The 16,055-nt window shown below is 42.0% G+C and overlaps 1 protein-coding gene across 1 annotated transcript in view; it reads left to right on the forward strand.

The window, feature by feature from the left end:
• Positions 1–2,026: 2,026 nt before the first annotated feature.
• Positions 2,027–16,055, forward strand: part of pear1 (platelet endothelial aggregation receptor 1) — a 45,785-nt gene continuing 31,756 nt past the window's right edge. Inside the window, exon 1 of the mRNA XM_046400906.1 lies at positions 2,027–2,309. The gene's annotated coding sequence lies outside the window, so the exon portion shown is untranslated. The remainder of the gene's footprint in view (positions 2,310–16,055) is intronic.

Here is a 16,055-nt window from a genome sequence, read left to right on the forward strand (position 1 = left end):
TTCCGTGTAATATCAAAAATGCACTTAAGGAGACCTGCAGTGCTTGAGCAAATGCACTTGGTTACATTGCACCACTGGTTAAAAGTCTTCGTTTTAAAGACAATGGGAAATTAGAAAAGACAGAAAAGGAGCTGGTTACTGTTGTAGGATATATTAGTTAAGTTAAGTTCTATAAATTAAACAGGTTTGACAAATGTGGGCAGCATGGGTTTTCATGGGAGCGTCCCAGATGTGGATTAGAAGAGCTAGCAAAACAACAGACTGTCAGTAGGTGGCAGTATTTCACACCAGGAAAGTAAAATACAATCAAAATGTCAAGTGACTTTTTCAATGCATCCCAGGTGTTGTTTACATCAACAGCCTGGGTTCCCCAAAACACCAAGTGAACCTTGTGCAAAAATCTGTCTTGATAAAAGTTTTATATTGTTATACCTGACTGAAAACAGGATCTTTGTGGTTTCCAGATAATGAAAGAAAAAAGATCCAAAAGCACCACCAACCTTTAAACATCTCCAGAACATAAAAAATAAATCCTATTTCTATTAAAGTATAAAAGATGTTTCAACTGTTTAGTCTGTCAGCAAGTTATCCCCAAAACTTCATCAGTCATATTTCAGCCATAAATACAATACTAGTCGAGTGAATGATGTTTGTCTGGGTGCAATAGAAAGTTACATCCCGGATTGTTCACTGAGTATCTCTTCTGACCTTAGAAGGACAACAAAAATGATGCCACCCCCCTTTTCCATGTCCTTGGCAGGAAACAATTTTATTTCCCCCTGCTCTTGGTTTCTGTGCAGTGAGGATGTTTGCTCCACCAGGCTTCCATCCATGAGTTGTTTATTTGTGTCAGCACTCAGCAGGAGGGGAAAAACACCCGTCCTGAACAGGCTGGTTATCATGGCTGTTTGGGAGGAAGTCTTCCGACTGCTGGCTGCAGAGACTGACTGACAGTTATCTAAGAGGAGATTATTACACATCTGTCAATAAAGTATGTGAGAGGAAGAGAGACTGAAAGAGAAAGAAAAAGGTTTTTGTATGGTTTGGGCTAAATCCCGAAAAGCTAAATCTTCATGGTGAGGCATACAAATATATACTGTAGACAACCGTGTAATTCCAACTTCGTGGCAACAGTTGAAGATAAAGGTCTTTTCCTATTTCAACATGACAGAGCCAACACGCAAAGAGACATCTTTCCACATGAGGTGTGGAAGAACTACGTAGACTGGCTTCCACAGAGCCCAAACCTCAGCACATCCTGGACTGAACTGGAACGCCGACTGCGAGTCAGGACCGTTGGACCTCGCTGATGCTTTTGAGGTTGAATTCCTGAAGTGGGCCGAGGAGAGCGACGACAGCTGGCATCACAGTAGATTTATGGCCTTAGTTATGGAATTAGATGTTTAGGTTTTATGTACTGGATTGTTACAAATCCTGTCTTATCAGTTTGCTCTTAATGCCCCCCACCCCAATTAGCCGGCTGATGTGCCCTTGAGCAAGGCACTAAACCCCGAGTTTCTTCCCGGGGCACCTGACAAAGGCAGCCCACTGCTCCTGTGTGTTTCACTGCATGTTGCATGTTGCATGTGTGTGTTTTTCAATCAGTGATGGGTTAAATGCAGAGAAGTAATTTCCCAGTTTGGGATTAATAAAGTAAATAAATAAAAATAAAATAAAATGCTACAAGGAAAAGCGGACTTTGGTCAGTGCTACAAATATTAATGATCTGTAATAATCTTGTTCACCTTCCTCAACACAATGAAAAGGCACCAACATGTCGGGTTAATTCAACAACTAACGCCTTGACCTCCATTAAAGGAAAAGATCAGCGAGAACTCCTGAACGCGCGCCAACACCAAACATCTGAAAGCCTCCTGAAGACAAAAACAGCAACTCTACTTCTCCCCCTGACCTCCCTAAACCTCCTCTCTGTCCCATCCCTCCTTTCCTCCTCCTCCTCCTCCCCCTCCTCCTCCCCCTCCAGTCCCCTCGCTGTCACAGTTTTTCCACTTTCTTCGGATCCACTTCAGGACCCTCCTCCCCCGTTAGATGCCACTGGCCTCTTTCTCCCTCTTTACGCTCCTCTCACTGTTTACGCCGCTTCAAGACTTTGTGCAGCGTGACAGCCTCTGAAACAAACTGCTTTTTCTCCCCTTCCCTCACTCTCTCTCTCTCTCTCTCTCTCTCTCTCTCTCTCTATCTATCTCCCCCTCCTCCTCCTCCTCTCCCTCATCTCAGTTTCGTCCTTTGGAAGTGTAACCGCGATATTACAGCGACAAAACAATCCGGGAGCTTCTTGACCAGCAAAGGTGAGTAAAAAACTGTCAGTGAGTGAATGAAGACAAGAAACCCAAACGGGGTCGCCTCGGGGCTTATTACGGTTTACTTGAAAGTAAAAGGCAGTTGTGATGATGTTGTGCTGGTTAACGCAGCCGCTGCCGCTTGCTGTATGGGAATGTGCATGTCAGCGCTGAGAGATGCTTATTGTGACACCACTGCGATGGAAATGAGAAAACTTCGCTTCAGGGACTCAAAATAATATCTGTTGTGTTGTTTATTTAGTTATGAGTTAATTTGCTAAAATGAGTCAAATGCATCACATGTTGACAGTTTGCATGCAGATCGATGGGGCAGACTGTTGTTGTGAGAAGTCATTTAAAAACACTGCACCTTGGACTTGTTGGATAGTTCAAGTAAGAAATACTCGGGCCTTTTGTTTAAATAAAAGTCGAAGTAGAACAAATCTAAACTCTATACTGATGAAAGATGAAAGTCCTGCATTCAAACTGTAAGTTAAAGTATTCAAGTACTGTAAATACAACTTGTGACTCCGTTAGCTCCACTTCTACTGCAGTGCAGTTCAGGGGAAATACTTCACTCCGAGGTGTACATGAAGTATCAAACTACTCGACGGTACAGAAAATAGATAAAACGAAGCAGTTTGTTCTTCTGAAATCCAAGTCGCTTACTATTACTTTTGTCACTTACAAGTACATGTTACCGACAGTACTTTAGACTTTTACTGGCATTTTCAGTGCAGCTTTAGTTGTAATTGAATGTTTTTATAGCGAAGTCTGTCTGCGTTTGCTGAATTAAAATAAATTTTGTAAAAGTATACAAGTATTGTCAACAAAATGTACTTCATGTATCAGTGAAAACAGTCTTTGTGTATTTGATACTGTGACCTTACAGCATTTTGTGTGTTGTTTATTACTGATCCCTTAGTATACAGACGACACTTAAAGGTTGCACCTGGCTGAGTAAGTGTTAACAGCTTAAAATACTGTTGGGTGTGAGTATGGATTCATGTGTGGAAATACTCAGGTAAAATACAAGTACCTTGAAATTAGGTGCAGTGCAATACTAAGGACTCACATGTGCAATATTAGACTACTTTCTGGATTACCTCATACTGCACACACTTTCACATGCATACTTAGGCTGCTATATGTTAAAACCGGCTTCTTATTTAAGATTTAGCTTATTTAAATGTTTAGTTTTATATTCTTTGATATTCTATTTTCCGTTTAGCTTATATCTTCGTACTTTATATTTTTATAGTAACTTACTGCTCCCGGGACCTGAGTCCTAATTTCATACCATAAACATGTGAATGTGAGCTGGTATGACAATAAAGTTCCTTGAATCCTTGAATCCTTGAATCCAGTAGCGTTCTGGAGTAAGTGTACTTGGTTTCTTCCCACCACAGTGTGTGAAAGCGTGTAGGTCACATTTCATTCCCGTTTTCGGCAGATTTCTGAACACAGTTTGGTGTTTTGTTGCTCTGATGCAGTAAAATCACCTGTCAGCTCATTAACTGGACCGTCGTAAGTGACGTTACGCCTGACGTCAGCGAGCAAACTGGACCACTTGTTCGAGTCAAGTCGCTGCATTGTGTCACCACTTTATGCACTTGCTGTATTTTTCCTGCCTGACTTGAGTTTTCTTGGCATCCCGGCCTTTCGCTTTGAAAAATTTTCCAGCTACTATCAAGAGAGCGTGACTCAGAAAAGCTGTGCTCCTCTGGCATGTCTCCTCTATCGATTCATTGCAGAGGAAGTCGCTGGGAGTAGGTCTGCTATTTCCTCAGCGTTCACCTCCTCCTCCTCCTGCTCTGTTCAGTTTGATTTTCATTAAGTCGTTCAGACTCAATCCGAGTTCCAGATTAATCTCTCGATCTCTCTTCGGGTCACAGAAGAGCGGTGACTCAAGCCAGCGAAACGTGGCGGCGAAGTGGCTGCGTCCCAAACGACTGTGTGACATCCTGTGTGTGATGGCATGACTCAGCTTTCATGTCCTGTCAGGGAGGTTAATCAGGTGAAGCAGAGTGTTTTTTTATTTCACTGCAGATGTGACAGGCTCCAGCGTGTCGTTGATGCTTTCATGCTTGTTTTGTGTGTGTGTGTATACACAAGGATGGTGTGTGTTACGCTGTGATAAAAGGAAATATGATTAACTAAAGATGCCTTTGTAAACTGACTCATTTTGACTGACTGTTTTCTTGAACTGGCGGAGTTTTTAGGAAGCAGCAAAAGATCTGCAGAGTTTGGATAAGAAGGCTTTTTTACAGACTGAATAGAAGCAGAAAATTTAAGAGAACCTACTTCACATTGCTAGCTATGAAATGATTAATTGCCATACATGGAGGCGTACTGTTCTGGAAGCAAACTCACTTCTTTTCCTCAGCAGAGCTGTGAAATCACTCTGTAAATTCAGCATTTTTGCACTTTTCCACTTATTATCTGTGACTTCTGAATGAGGGCTTTTTGATTAAGGAGATCCTGACACCATGTTAATGCATAAAAAACGTGCGAGGAAGGCAAAGATATGATTAACTATCAGAATAAATCTCAGCCACCTGGTTTGGACGCCTGACCTCACATCTGCTCTGGCAACCAGAAATCACCAGGAAGTCTCTCTGACTGCAGAATGAACTTTCCTTTGTCCTCCTCCAAGTATTCCTGAGAGCACCGTGCCATTTTTATACATGCTGTTATTTACATATATTGGTCTCATGAGTTGAATTCTGCACGCGTTTACTCCCCCCCCCCTTTTTTTTTCTTCAGTGTCCTCATATGAGATCCACATTAGTGGAAAATAGCGTCTGCCCTCCTCCAGACTGTTTCAGCTATCAGTGGTATAATGGTGACCCATTTTTTTTGTCTGGTCAAGCAGCAAGCCCGTGTCTCGTCTGACAGCTGGAGATCTGGCTGACTTACCATCTGTTTGTCCAGGAGAGGACTCGGGTTTTGGGCGAGCTACTGGATATGTTTTGGTTGGAGATGACCCTGGCCAGAGACACAAAGAGATGAGGAAGAAGTAGAAAAGAGTGGCGCTGAGGTAACAGGCATTAGTGTTAATTTGATCCCTCGCTCCCTGGATGTTTTTAAAATTAATTGTAAGACCGTAAAGGATAGGTGAAGGTCACCGTTTTTCTTGAGTTTCTACTCGATGGCCACACACCATTTGTGTTTTGTTTAAGTGAGATCGAAGCGTGAGGTCTCTGTTTGTGTTATCCTTTGAAATATGAACTGAAGCGCAGCTCTCTGGATTGGTCAGTCCATCACTTTGGTCCAGACTGTAACATCTCAATAATTTATTGATCTTACGAATCCCCATAAAATGTTTGTACAGATATTCATGGAGAGGATGAACCTGTCGACTTTGGTGATCTCCTGGCTTTACTTCACTGGTCAAAGTTTTCACTTATGTAGTGAAATATCTCAACGTCCACAACATAGGTTGGCCTAAAATTTGACAGAGTCATTCATGGCTCCCAGAGGATGAAGCCTCATGACCTTTGGGAATCTGTGACTTTTTCTCTTGTTCCGCCATGAGGTTGACATTTGAGGTTGGCTGTGTGACCATGGCAACCACAGAGACCACAGATTTTACTGTATCCCCCAGGTGAGGTGTAGCCTCAGTAAAAAGATGAATGAATGGTCTTGGAGCAGTCAAATTTTGATAAGCAGCAGAACTAAAGATATAAGACATGCTCATCATTTTCTCTATTTTTAACTATAACCTGCTCTATTTCGCTGCACGATGAGATAATGATAGGTGGATGGCGGCAGCCTGTAGTGTTAGCTGGAAGTTATTGGAAGTTGTGGAGCTGGCTGTTTGCTTTGTTTTCTTTCAGTTTTGGTGACTTTTGGCACTGGTCATTGCTATTGTTGTGCGGTGGTGTACAGCAATATTGACTCATTTATGTGTAAAATGTTGCATAATGTGACTGGAACTTCTGTTTAGTCATCCAGCACTTTAAAAACATGACTTTTTCTTGGGAAAGTTAAAAAAAGACCTTTGTCTACTCCCCAAGCTTCTATCTGTGACGCTAAAATAGCGGCGATGAAAAAAAACAAAGAGCACAGAGAATTCAAAAGAAGGTGACACGGATTGAATATTCCTACCACAGGCTTATATAAGCCTTTCAACCCCATGTGCTCTGCAGCCGTGCAAGTAATTTGGAGCAGATTCGACTGCAGCCCTCCAGCTTGGGGGTTTTGGGTCGCTGTGCTCTGCTCTGGCTGTGGAACAAATACAGTTTCATTGGGCTCTGGCTCAAATAACCAATCATAAAAAGCAAAGGTCGGAGGGTTTTGGGGTGGAACAGAAGGAGGAGCCAGCAGGGACTTGATGAAGTGACCACAGACTACTTGTACTGTGGTGAGGGTCTTTCCTGAAGTTGCTTATATTGGTGGGTGGTGGGTGGTGGGTGGTGTTTGGGGTGGTGGGTGGAGCAGCAATGGAGACATTGTTCATTAAGATTTCAGGGGCTTTCACTGGTGTCTCACTGTGGTGTTTCAGCAGGATGACTGGAACCGAGTGAAACCTGAGATGTAGAATTAGAGGAAATATGGCCCCAAATCCACGACCCAGAGGGCTCCTTGCTTTGCATTTTCTACCTCTGTGATGAAAATGGGGTTGTGTTTTTGTTTTTGTTTTTGATTCTTGCCCAAGTGGAACTTTGTCATGCAGATTTGAGCACAAAATGTTAATTTTGTCGGCTATGAGATGAAATATCCTGAGTGCACCAGACGAAATGTGAGTTTTGCATATGAAAAACAAATGGCCTTTGTGTCATGCTTGGCACCAGGCGGACATGAACTGCTAGAACTCTTGATGTTTTTCTTGAGCTCAAATGCAGATCCACTCAACCAGCTGTGTTAAGCTATGACTCTCGGGGTCGTCCATCTTACATTTTATGAGAGGTCTTATTTTCTTTTTCTTTTCATTTTTTTTGGTACTCCATTTTCCAGGCCACTTCTGAAAGACAAACCTCGGCTCAGGAAGGGCAGGATGACAGATCATCACTATTTGTCAGCGTCACCATTACTCAAAACAACATAAGTTCTGTTTGGGAAAAATAGGATTCTTTGTGAAACTGGACACAGAAGCCAAAAAAGAGGTGAACGAGGCAGCAGTAGTAGAGCCTCTATAAGTCTAATGGTGATGCTGAAGGACTTTTCCTTTTACGTGTCAGATTTTATTCTCGGCTCACGAACTGTTTACATGTCAGAGGAAGAGAATGTTGAGATGCCGACCTGGATGTACATGCAAGATGTTTCCTATCGACTTCCTTTTGTTTGTCCTGGTTTTCATTCCCTTGGTGCTTTGCAGAGATTAGTGAAGACAGAGGAGAGAGCATGGACCTGGGGGGCCGTGGGGTTTCATTTGGTTGAAAACTTGTGTTTCTTTTGCCGAAGAGATGAAAATATTAGTTGGTGACAGATGATAATGAACTTAGGAGTTGTAGTCAATTAAATAGTAATAAAAAAAACATGTCATCTTCAAAGGCAGTGTGAATAAAGTGCTGACAAGATACTCTGGTAACTTTTGCTTTTGCGATGTGTTAACAACAAAATAGCTTACTTGCTGATTAACTGGTAAATAGTTGCAGTAATGCGTGAAAATCCTGGAGAAGCCTCACTGTGTGTAAAATATTCCTCCGTCACTCACAGAAGGCCTGCTGTGTTTCCTGCTGCTTCTGTTTGCCTCCGGGCATCCAGAAAAAGAAAAGTGTTAACAGTTTCCCCTCCACTTGGTTTCCTTGAGTTGGAACATCATATCCAAACAAGATGACAGACCCCGGGATCCATTTCTCTCCCTCCTACCAGTGACAGTGTTTGCCCTCCCACACTGTTGCCCAGGATGTCCTGTGTGGTGACTTGTATCTGGCTCTTGTCTCCTCTTTGCCCCTCCAACCCCCCCACCTTCCTGTTGTGCTGGGCAGATATGCAGGTGTCATACCAAAAAGCCACTAGAGGCTAATGTGTTGCGCAATGAATCCAACCATGCCAGGGTTTTCAATTAACTTCACCACATTCTGCAGGGCCTGCTTTCATCTTTCTTTAGCCACGAGGAGGCCCAACAAATAATCGAATTAATGGCACCGCCTGCAGGGTTTGAAACAGTTTCAGTCAAGTGACACTGCTGGGAAAAGCTTGGAGAAAGAGACCGAGTAAACGAACATCTCTGAGGGTTCACCTTCAGGGTAGCACACGTGGCCGAAGTTTTTCAGTGAAGAAAATAAGGCTTAAACTTCCAGATGCTTGCAGAATGAGGCCCATCTGGAGAGAAGGAGGGAGGGGGGGAAAAAAGCTCTAAAATGATCACTTTAATAAGTTGCAGGTTTCCACCTCGTCCTCCTGAAAGGCAGCACACCATGTGCCTGAGGTAGGCCTGTAAATCAGTGAGGTTTAACTTTTAGGAATTTACTGGCCCAGGCTGGACTTCCTGGAAATAGAGATAGAGAAGGAAAGTCAAAAGAGATAATGACTGCTGACTATTCTGGTGAACTCTACCTGCAATAGCGGTGCTCTGCGTTTTCGGCTGCTTTATGTTAATGCCGTGCCAAGCCTGTCCTGCTTATCTGGGTCGCTTAGTTACAGCAGGTGACCACATGGCATTGATTGAGACGCACATCTGTCTCCCAGTGTGCAGCTCCCACTCTTCTTGCTTAATGTCTGTGCCACCACCATCACCACCACCACGCAGGCAGCAACACTTTAGCCTTTGGTAAACCAGCCACACGTCTCCTTGTTTTTCCTTGAAGAAGTGGTAATATAGGTTAATGCTGGAAAACAAGTCGCAAAAAAACAAAAAAACACATCACTGACCACAACAGAAAGCGATGGCCACACCAGCTCCCATGGTTCTCAGCTTGCTGTATCGTAGCAGCTGCAGGGAGAGAGAACGAGAGAGGGGAAAAGGCTGCCATCCAGTCACATTAAGTGTTGTCTTAATCAGAACCACATGTGGCGTGGTTAAAGTCTGTTGCTGTAAATTGCTCTCTCTTTCATACAACCATGACTTAAAGACTCTTATTAAAGCTGTTGCATGGGAACGTTGTCCGCACTATGAAATATGTTGTTCTTAAACCCTGCGTCGCCGTAAAGGATGACGCTTCCTGTGATATTACCGAGACACTGCAGACATTCAGAGGGATCAGCGCAATTTTGTACGCCACCACAGACCCCCCAAGATGCCCATATTTTACCCAACATGCATCAACAAAACACTCAATTGCTGCAACTGTTTTTATTCAGTGGCCCTTGTTCGAGTCAGAAAAGAAAATTCTTTTTAAGTGCCGCGTAAATTATTTAAAATAAGAAACTAGGATTGGGTTTTGCAGACTCTGTAGCTCATACAGCTTCTGTGCTTGTGGTAGGTTTTTGCCAAAGCAGATGGGGTTTGATTTCACACCTCTCCAACAGGGTTTGGACAGCAGCTCCCCCACCACGAGGGTCAAGACCACAAGAGTAAGCAATCTGCACGGTCTTTAGCCAAAACAAAGGTTGTAATGGAAAGAAAAGAAAGCAGCGTGCCTGTGTGTGTGTGTGTGTGTGTGTGCTGGGGTACATGAAACAGGCCAGGTCTGCGTGTGTGCACATCTGTGTTTATGTCGATGTTCGAAGCTGAGTTTTGTGATGACTTGGCAGATTTGGCTGCCTGCAGAGGTTCAGCGTTTCCCTTTAGTGGCTGCAGTGTGATCGTCTGTTTCCCCTCGTAAGAAACTACAAGTCAAACAAGCGATTGGATCCCCAGTGATCAGAAAGCCTGTGAGGGATGGACTGTAAAGTTTGGCAAAGCTGTGAAAAAGCCTCGGATTGTTTTTGCATTTGTCATATATGCTGGCACGTTACCTGCAAAACTAACTATAAACTATATGCCTATTCAGAAACGTGCTGACTGCTGCCATTTCCCCATGCATTGCCTTTTCTGTTGTGTTAGAGTTTAACACTAAAATGAGTTTTCTTTCCATCACTCTCTACCTTCCCTACTTAATCCCCAGGTTCATCTGCATTAAGGTCCCCTTTGGTTTGAATCATTGGTTTTTTAATAGTTTTTGATGGACAATGGAGCTCTGTGGAAGAGAGGAATAAACTATAGACTTTGCCTACACTGGCAGCACATTGTTAGGATCAGTTCAGTGTTGGTTTTGGTCTTTTCATGGGATTTGCTGACATTAAGAAAAAGAAACAATATCGCACTTCAGCCGCCGAGCACTGAGTTTCTGTCTTGCTGTGCCATAAATATTCAACTTCAAAACCAGGTTCAGGTTGGGTTCCTGATGGTTTTGAGATCAATTTAAGACAGGATTTAGTCAAGTTGATTTGACTTATTCTGATTCAAGAAAGCAAATAATAAAGGAAGACAAGAATAAGTCTGTTACAGCATGAACAGTTTCCATGGGTCAAAACAGATGAACAGATGAGATGTTACTCTAGCTCCTCCATATGACATCATATTGTTTGCATTAATGGGGAGAAAGTGAAATACAAATCATTGTGCAGTTGTCTCATATGCTCTTCCAGTTTGGCACCGAACAGACAAAACAGGATCCAGAACTGACCAATACACATCCAAGACAAAATAGGTCTGAGAGAAAGGACCAAACCAGGACTGCAGAAACTTGGTCTTTCACACAATTTACTTGCATGCTTAATATAATTACCTTCTTTTTAAGTGGGTCAGCAGCAGTTTGTGATTGTTGTTAGAGTTCAGTGGAGGTTGTTTCTGTTTTCTTAAGCTCCTCTGAAGATTTCAAAGCTTCTTGACCTCGTGGCCTGTTCTGTATATGTTTCAGGAACTCTGCGTACTAATAAATATGGATGAAGAAGTGTTGGCCTTTGCATAGTTTCATCATGGGAAGATCAGATGAAGACACAGTCACTAAAGTTCCTTATGAAAAAGTGTTGTTTCCCACAACTTCCTGACCCCAAAAGAGGAGGACAGAAGTAATTTGTTTCTGAAACGATATCAAGAAAAAAGACGACTTCATGATTAAAGAAAATAACTTTTGATGGTAGGAAATTGAGCATAAAGAAGATGCTCTGATGTGGACATCACAGGGCTCGGTGGTGTAATTAAATGTTACTGAAAGGTTGAAGGTCAGACACTCGAAAATGGCACTGCAGGACTTTCAGAACAGGGCTTCTAAGTATTTTTCATCCAGAAGTTTTCAAGACAAGACAAGACAACTTTATTTGTATAGTCCATTTTTACAAGCAGTTTGTCTCAAAGGGCTTTACACAACATCATAGCAACATCCTCGACCCTCACATCGACTAAGGAAAAACTCCCAGAAAAACCTTTAACAGGAAAAAATGGGAGAAACCAGAGGAGGGATCGTCACCCAGGACGGGCAGACCTGCAATGGATGTTGTACAGGCAGGAAAGCAGTTAATAACATGAGAACAACATTACTAAAAAGACAAATAAAACAAAATCTCAACTCATAAAAATTTTAACTTTTCATGTCATTCATCCGTTCAGTTTCACTTTCCATATCACCTCAATATGATTTTAACATTTCACAAGACTGAAATTATAATAATGAAATTATACTGAAATGCTGTATCATTCATGTATTTTTCATGTTCTGTTGAAAACCACTATCCTATCAATTCAATTCAACTCAGTTCAATTCCGGCCCGCAAGTTAAAGTTTAGCACAATAAAGTTTAGATGCGTCTCTCAACTCTGTCGGATTGTGAAGGTAAAGACACACTTAAGAGCAATCAAAAATATTCGCAAAGTCAAGATTATTGACAAATATCAATAACATTCAGTAAGTACAAGATGAAATATAAGTTTAAGATACTGTTTTATAAGTTATCCAGAACACTTTCTTTTCAACAAATAATTAAAGTCATTTCTATTTATCTATGGATCATAAAGTCAGTTGATTAATTTGCAACTATTTCAATGATTGATCATTTAAGGCGAGTGTGTGAAACGTCTGCTCGTAATTTGTCAAATGTGAGAACTTGCTGCTTTTCTTCGTAATTCATCTCTGAAAATTGGATACTTTAGGGTTTCGGTCTGTTGCTCTTGATGACTTCACCTTGGACTCTGGGATATTGTTGTCTGATATTTTACGGGCCAAATGATGAACTTATCAATCAATATTATCGGCAGATTAACTGATGAAAATAATTGCCCTACATGGGAGACTTTCTCTCTTGCCCTCTGAAAACACAGCACAGCAGACATGTCAATATTTCTTCCCTATCATTACTATTAACTCATTTTCAGATTAGGGAATAATAAAGCAGCATCACAGCTCTATTTAAATCTGATTACAAGCTTTGTGCCCTTTTCACAAAGTAACACAATGACAGTGCAAATTCAGGACAATAAAGCGACTCACAGAAACACTCGTTGTCAGAGTGTATAAGAGTGTAGAGTTTCCTGTTAGACAGTAAAGCACAGGAAGAGATGAGGAGGAAGTGAGCGTCTGAATCAACAGCTTGCCTGTGATTCACGCTCAAACAATGACGCAAAGGACGCTTCAATCAAGTGTCACAGCCGTCACAAATATCCTGCTTGCAGAATCATTATGGCCGAGATCTTTTCACATAGTCAGAACATGATTCACAGAAGTTTGAAATTCTTGTGCTGTTATGTTCTCAGTGTGTTTTTCATTAAACGATACGTGTGGTTCGTTATGACTTATTTGTGGTCTCGCTAGCAGCGTGGCTCCACACAGTCAGCAGTCTGACTGAAATATCGCAGCACCTATAGGATGGATTGCTGTGAAATTTGGTGTAAATGTTCATGTTGCCCAGAGAGTGAATCTTAATGACTCTGATGATTCTCTAAGGTCACATTTTCCATGTTGTCACGGAAATAGTACAATATCTGCAAGGCGGACTGGAGCCAAATTGTGTCTGATTCTGGTGATTACCTTCTATCTTTTCCTTCCATCTCTTTCATTTCACTGAAACGTCTCATCAGATTGGTTGCTATTCACTACAGCCATTGATGTCCCCCCCCTCCCTCGGGATGATTTCGATTTCCCTTCACTTTTCATCTGTGGCCATCATCAAATCAAAATTTTAACTTAATGGACTTTGTTACATGCTAATTAGTTGTAAATAAACTGGAATTGTGTTTTCATTACTTTGGGGTTTCTTTTAAGGCATTGCAATGCATCCATCACGTGTGGCATACGATCATGAATTTCAGTATTTTTATCTCACTGTAAAACACATGCTGTTTGTTTGTTTTTTTGTTTTTCCAGTGAAGGCACAAGAAGGAAATTGCTTCAGTTGATGTGACATGAAGCTTGACATGACCAGTAGAGAAGGCAGAAAAATTTTTGTATTAGTTATAAGTCTAATATAAGAATTTAAATTAGAGTTTCCCTTTTAGGTTTTTGCAATTTCTCTAACCCCCAGGTCACAAATCACCCATGTCTAAAGCTAATATGCTGCTCATCACAGCATAAATAACATTGGATTCAAATGCTGTTCTGTCAGTGTGATATGAAGCCACGCTGATGGTTCATGTGACAGATAAATGTAACAGGAGGTTTTTCGCCAGTGTTCTTACTGTGAGAGTTTACAATGCAAAGCTATGTTTTCTGGTCACGGTTTGTGGAAAGCCTGCATGTTTTTTTTTTTACAAGGAACTCTACGTGTCTCTGCACCAGTATGATCCACAGAGCATTACTGAACATATAATTACAGCGCAGTATGGTCATGTCCCTCCGAAACCTCAGCCAGGGCCTCCATTTTGGGTTTTCCACCATTTTGCTCACTAAAGTTTGTACAAAATACTTATTAAAAGAGCCCAGACATGATTTCAAATCCAAGGTGTGTAAGTCTGTGTCCTTGTTTATCCAGCTCCAAAGAGCTAATTTTGCATGTTTATCATATTGTCTCAGTGTTTAAGTTTGTTTTCGTGGACCCCTCTGCTTTCTCTGACCAATGGAGCCACAGTCATCCTGCTTGTGGTTTTGGTCTGGAGTGCGGAGGGCCAGGCGGCAGTTTGCACTGTGGGTCTGCGTACGGGAGCACACGAGCCTCGAACGTGTCACAGTAATGCAACAGGGAGAGCAAAGGCCTCTATCTGGCAAGAAGCCCAGCCCACCCCAAAAAAAGAAGGAGAAAATGTCAGTGTAAACCACATCAGATCACACATGTCTGCAAAAGAGTAAACGTTTTGTGAAAGAAGAAAACAATCGTTATTTATTTGTTCTCCCGTCAGTATCTCCAAGTTACAGCCTTTGTTTTAATTTGGTCTCTGTGCAATTACACTGTTGTGTACTGTGGTATATTTTCACATGGGGATAAATGCATAACACTGAGCGATGAAGTACCTAAAGGCATGACTGGTACTGCAGTTTTACAAAACAAGCATGAACTAAGTTTGTGTGTCATACAGCAGACTTGTTGATGAAAATCTCTCCGTGAGCACTTGCTGAGTTGATGATATCTGCTTTTTTGAAACTGTGCTTCCGTCTTGAATTTTCTTTCTAGCCACAACTGTAAGTATAAGGGACGTGCATCACGAAACATTTTAGCAACAAACGCTAGCGAACTTCGGTCTCTGTGGTCTTTTGTCTTCACTTGGGGGGCATCATTGATGGGTGTAGACCTGAACTGCAGGCGATTGGATCAAGCTTTAACTAAATGACAGATGACTGGAGAGGATCAACATGAATCCAGGTCACCTGAATTACTGTACAAAACTGGTTTTCGAACGAGTTGCAGTGAAAAGAGACCGTCTGGCCGAGCGAAACGACAGAACCAGTCGTTTCAGTGAGCTGTTTGACGAATTTGGACTCTTGTTTTGGAGGATTTGAATAGATAGATGAGACAGATTGATGAGCAGAACATCAGACTTGACTGTGAGGGTCTGCTGTTCATTTACCTTTTCCAGCTTAAAGTCACATTTTTGAAAACCTTGACATGATTGTTCCCTAGTCGTAACAAAGTGGTCATTTTATCCCAAATCACAAGCCTTCCCTTGTTGCAAGATCATAAAACTGAGTTATTTATCATCGGTGATTTTATTTAGATTTATCTAGGCACATATAAATGATGTCTTCCGTCCCATCAGATCAGAAAATGCCTCTATGCCTTGTTCTGAAGGGCAATTACAAATAATGTAATTTCACTTGTAGGACTTGGGGTCCCTGAGTTGTTGAATCGTGCATAATTTTAGATCTACAACGTTGGATTTTAAACAAAGTGCAGACATCAGAGATCAAAATTCAAAATACAACACCACTTGTTGTTATCCAGACCACTTCCTGCAGAGTGGTCCGTCTTCCAGCTCCTTTGATTCTCTGTGGATGATCTCTAACTAATCCCTCAGGAAATAAAACCAAGGTTGCTAGTCTCACACTGGATTTGTGAAGCTAAAAACAGCTTGGCCTGAAAGCTTTCCAGTATCTGTGCAACCGAAACACGTTCTGTTCAGGTTCTATCAGTGATGCTGCAGTTCCAACTGGTTGCAGATAGGAGTCATTACAAAACCAGCCTGGCCTCGGGTCCATGCTGAACTCGTGTTGATGTCCTCATGTGGTCCAAAACAACAGCGTTACCGTGGTGACCTTATCGCTCCAACTGCTGTTATCCACGGGCTCTGTTCTCCATCACCGCGAGGACAGAGACTGTGACCTCACTCATAAAGACCCTCTCCAACATAAACACACTCACACACACACACACACAAGCTCTAGCTTATCTAACTGCTAGCCTTTTACCACCAGGGGAAAAGGTGTAGTCACAGCACACTGCATCGTCTTGAACCCCATCATCT

The sequence above is a fragment of the Scatophagus argus genome, chromosome 9 (genome assembly GCF_020382885.2).
Source record: "Scatophagus argus isolate fScaArg1 chromosome 9, fScaArg1.pri, whole genome shotgun sequence".
Lineage (NCBI taxonomy): Eukaryota > Metazoa > Chordata > Actinopteri > Scatophagidae > Scatophagus > Scatophagus argus.